This window comes from Oncorhynchus mykiss, chromosome 11 (genome assembly GCF_013265735.2).
Source record: "Oncorhynchus mykiss isolate Arlee chromosome 11, USDA_OmykA_1.1, whole genome shotgun sequence".
Classification (NCBI taxonomy): domain Eukaryota; kingdom Metazoa; phylum Chordata; class Actinopteri; order Salmoniformes; family Salmonidae; genus Oncorhynchus; species Oncorhynchus mykiss.
The window spans coordinates 16,687,046-16,692,464 of record NC_048575.1 but is presented as its reverse complement, the minus strand read 5'-3'; positions in this window follow the sequence as shown (position 1 = coordinate 16,692,464).

Here is a 5,419-nt window from a genome sequence, read left to right as displayed (position 1 = left end):
AAACTAACCCTTGCTTTCCCCTCCTCTCTGCTTTACTCCTCCCCTGCCCAGAATAGCACATGTTTAGGAGCTCACATGGCCCTGCCACTCAAGAAAGCCTCCCAGTGTGTGTGTGTGTGTGTGTGTGCGTGTGTGTGTGTGTGTGTGTGTGTGTGTGTGGTTATAGTTTGAATATGATTAGTACTTTGGCACATGGCAGTACTCTGGCACATGGCCAGAAGAGCACCAATGCAAGAGTATAGAGGAAGCCATCCCCCTTTTTCTATCTCTCCCTCTTTACTTACTCTATCCCCTCTTGACCTCTGTTTCTCTTGTTTTCTTTGACTCTTCCCTATTTGACTGACTCACACTCTCACCATCTCTCTCCCTCCCTGCAAGGCCACTACAGAAGGCATGCCTAGACTGTGACTCTATGGCTAAATAACAACTGAAGCTCTGAGCAGCAGGAGGGATAAAATCATTATGGGTGTTACAAGTTACGAACAACTGCACATTCCTTCTTGTGGCTATCCGCAGTGTATGACTTAGAGCTAGTAGGTTTTCCTGACAAAAACTCTGGGTTCTAGTTAGGTACTAGGTTTGATTGGTCAGGTCACATTACTGAGAAAAACTCCTGGCCCTACATGTTATCTATTTTACCAGACCCGTGTGAGCAGAGAGCTGTGGTACCAGGTGTTGATGCTCCGGGCCGAGGTCATGTGACCATGTCTCCCGCGTTAGCAGCACCTGAGGCTTAGCTGGGACGGCCAACTCCTGATCTGATGTCATGTGATGTCTGGACTCCTCTCAGGGATGGGTGCTACTGCTCACCAGGGAAGCTGGTTGGGTAAAGATAGGATATTCATAGACACAGATGTGTGTGTATACAGTTGAAGTCAGAAGTTTACATACACCTTAGCCAAATACATTAAACTCAGTTTTTCACAATTCCTGACATTTAATCCAAGTAAAAATTCCCCCGTCTTAGGTCAGTTAGGATCACCACTTTATTTTGAGAATGTGAAATGTTAGAATGATAGTAAAGATAATGATTTATTTCAGCTTTTATTTCTTTCATCACATTCCCAGTGAGTCAGAAGTTTACATACACTCAATTAGTATTTGGAGGCATTGCCTTTAAATTGTTTAACTTCGGTCAAATGTTTCAGGTAGCCTTCCACAAGCTTCCCACAATAAGTTGGGTGAATTTTGACCCATTCTTCCTGACAGAGCTGGTGCAACGGAGTCAGGTTTGAAGGTCTCCTTGCTCGCACACGCTTTTTCAGTTCAGCCCACAAATTTTCTATAGGATTGTTGTCCTTAAGCCATTTTTCCACAACTTTGGAAGTATGCTTGTGTTCATTGTTCATTTGGAAGACCCATTTGCGACCAAGCTTTAACTTCCTGACTGATGTCTTGAGAGGTTGCTTCAATATATCCACATAATTTTCCTCCCTCATAATGCCATCTATTTTGTGAAGTGCACCAGTCCCTCCTGCAGCAAAGCACCCCCACAACATGATGCTGCCAACCACATGCTTCACGGTTGGGATGGTATACTTCGGCTTGCAAACCTCCCCCTTTTTCATCCAAACATAACAATGGTCATTATGGCCAAACAGTTCTATTTTTGTTTCATCAGACCAGAGTATATTTCTACAAAAAGTACGATCTTTGTCCCCATGTGCAGTTGCAAACCGTATTCTGGCTTTTTTATTGTGGTTTTGGAGGAGTGGCTTCTTCCCTGCTGAGCGGCCTTTCAGGTTATGTCGATACAGGACTCGTTTTACTGTGGATATAGATACTTTTGTACCTGTTTCCTCCAGCATCTACACAAGATCCTTTGCTGTTGTTCTGGGATTGATTTGCACTTTTCGCACCAAAGTGCGTTCATCTCTAGGAGACATCTCCTTCCTGAGTGGTATGACGGCTGCGTGGTCCCATGGTGTTTATACAGTGCCTTGCGAAAGTATTCGGCCCCCTTGAACTTTGCGACCTTTTGCCACATTTCAGGCTTCAAACATAAAGATATAAAACTGTATTTTTTTGTGAAGAATCAACAACAAGTGGGACACAATCATGAAGTGGAACGACATTTATTGGATATTTCAAACTTTTTTAACAAATCAAAAACTGAAAAATTGGGCGTGCAAAATTATTCAGCCCCCTTAAGTTAATACTTTGTAGCGCCACCTTTTGCTGCGATTACAGCTGTAAGTTGCTTGGGGTATGTCTCTATCAGTTTTGCACATCGAGAGACTGACATTTTTTCCCATTCCTCCTTGCAAAACAGCTCGAGCTCAGTGAGGTTGGATGGAGAGCATTTGTGAACAGCAGTTTTCAGTTCTTTCCACAAATTCTCGATTGGATTCAGGTCTGGACTTTGACTTGGCCATTCTAACACCTGGATATGTTCATTTTTGAACCATTCCATTGTAGATTTTGCTTTATGTTTTGGATCATTGTCTTGTTGGAAGACAAATCTAAGGTTCCAGTCTCAGGTCTTTTGCAGACTCCATCAGGTTTTCTTCCAGAATGGTCCTGTATTTGGCTCCATCCATCTTCCCATCAATTTTAACCATCTTCCCTGTCCCTGCTGAAGAAAAGCAGGCCCAAACCATGATGCTGCCACCACCATGTTTGACAGTGGGGATGGTGTGTTCAGGGTGATGAGCTGTGTTGCCTTTACGCCAAACATAACGTTTTGCATTGTTGCCAAAAAGTTCAATTTTGGTTTCATCTGACCAGAGCACCTTCTTCCACATGTTTGGTGTGTCTCCCAGGTGGCTTGTGGCAAACTTTAAACAACACTTTTTATGGATATCTTTAAGAAATGGCTTTCTTCTTGCCACTCTTCCATAAAGGCCAGATTTGTGCAATATACGACTGATTGTTGTCCTATGGACAGAGTCTCCCACCTCAGCTGTAGATCTCTGCAGTTCATCCAGAGTGATCATGGGCCTCTTGGCTGCATCTCTGATCAGTCTTCTCCTTGTGTGAGCTGAAAGTTTAGAGGGACGGCCAGGTCTTGGTAGATTTGCAGTGGTCTGATACTCCTTCCATTTCAATATTATCGCTTGCACAGTGCTCCTTGGGATGTTTAAAGCTTGGGAAATCTTTTTGTATCCAAATCCGGCTTTAAACTTCTTCACAACAGTATCTCGGACCTGCCTGATGTGTTCCTTGTTCTTCATGATGCTCTCTGCGCTTTTAACGGACCTCTGAGACTATCACAGTGCAGGTGCATTTATACGGAGACTTGATTACACACAGGTGGATTGTATTTATCATCATTAGTCATTTAGGTCAACATTGGATCATTCAGAGATCCTCACTGAACTTCTGGAGAGAGTTTGCTGCACTGAAAGTAAAGGGGCTGAATAATTTTGCACGCCCAATTTTTCAGTTTTTGATTTGTTAAAAAAGTTTGAAATATCCAATAAATGTCGTTCCACTTCATGATTGTGTCCCACTTGTTGTTGATTCTTCACAAAAAAATACAGTTTTATATCTTTATGTTTGAAGCCTGAAATGTGGAAAAAGGTCGCAAAGTTCAAGGGGGCCGAATACTTTCGCAAGGCACTGTACTTGCATACTATTGTTTTTACAGGTGAACGTGGTAACTTCAGGTGTTTGGAAATTGCTCCCAAGGATGAACCAGACTTGTGGAGGTCTACCATTCTTTTTCTGAGGTCTTGGTTGATTTCTTTAGATTTTCCCATGATGTCAAGCAAAAAGGCACTGCGTTTGAAAGGTAGGCCTTGGTATACATCCACAGGTACAGAAGGTACAGAAGCTTCTAAAGCCATGACATTATTTTCTGGAATATTGCAAGCTGTTTAAAGGCACAGTCAACTTTAGTGTATGTAAACTTCTGACCCACTGGAATTGTGATACAGTGAATTATAAGTGAAATAATCTGTCTGTAAACAAAACTATAGTTTGTTAACAAGAAGTGGAGGGGTTGAAAAACTAGTGTAAGTCAACTTCCGACTTCAGCTGTGTATGTATGTATGTATGTATGTATGTATGTATGTATGTATGTATGTATGTATGTATGTATGTATGTATGTATGTATGTATGTATGTGTGTGTGTGTGTGTGTGTGTGTGTGTGTGTGTGTGTGTGTGTGTGTGTGTGTGTGTGTGTGTGTGTGTGTGTGTGTGTGTGTGTGTGTGTGTGTGTGTGTGTGTGTGTGTGTGTGTGTGTGTGTGTGTGTGTGTGTGTGTGTATATATATATATGTACATACACACAGAAGTGGATTTGGCTATTTGAGTCACACCCATTGCTGACAGGTGTATAACATGGAGCACACAGCCATTCAATCTCCATAGAGAAAACATTGGCAGTAGAATGGCCTTACTGAAGAACTCAGTGACTATCAACGGGGCACCGTCATAGAATGCCCCCTTTCTAAAAAATGTCTGCTCTGCTAAAGCTGCCCCGGTCAAATGTAAGTTCAGTTATTATGAAGTGGAAACATCTAGGAGCAACAAGAGCTTAGCTGCAAAGCGATAGGCCACACAAGTTCACAAAACGGGACCGCCGAGTGCTGAAGCGCGTAGCATGTAAAAATTATGTTGTTGGTTGCAACACTCACTACAGAGTTCCAAACGGCCTCTGGAAGCAATGTTTGTCAGCAAGAATTGTTTGTCAGGAGCTTCATGAAATGAGTTTCCATAGCCGAGCAGCCGCACACAAGACTAAGGTCACCATACGCAATGTCAAGAGTTTGGAGGTTGGAGGCGTTTCCACTCTGGAGCAGTGGAAACGCGTTCTCTGGAGTGATGAATCACACTTCACCATCTGGCAGTCCGACGGACAAATTTGGGTTTGGCAGGTCCCAGGAGAAGACTTCCTGGCCCAATACATAGTGCCAATGTAAAGTTTGGTGGAGGAGGAATAATGGTCTGGGGCAGTTTTTCATGGTTCAGGCTAGGCCCCTTAGTTCAAGTGAAGGGAAATCATAATGCTACAGCACACAATGACATTCTAGATGATTCTGTGTTTCCAACTCTGTGGTAACAGTTTGGGGAAGGCCCTTTCCTGTTTCAGCATGACAATGCCCCCGTGCACAAAGCGAGATCCATACAGGAATGGTTTGTTGAGGTCGGGGTGGAAGAACTTGATGGGCCTGCACAGAGCCCTGACCTCAACACCATCGAACACCTTTGGGATGAATTGGAACGCAGACTACGAGCCAGGCCTAATCGACCAACATCACTAATGCTCTTGTGGCTGAATGGAAGCAAGTCCCAGCAGCAATGTTCCAACATCTAGTGGAAAGCCTTTCCAGAAAGTGTAGGCTGTTATAGCAGCAAAGTGGGGGGACCAACTCCATATTAATACCCATGATTTTGGAATTACATGTTTTTCGACGAGCACATGTCCACATACTTTTGGTTATGTAATGTATGTGTATATATAGCAAGACATAT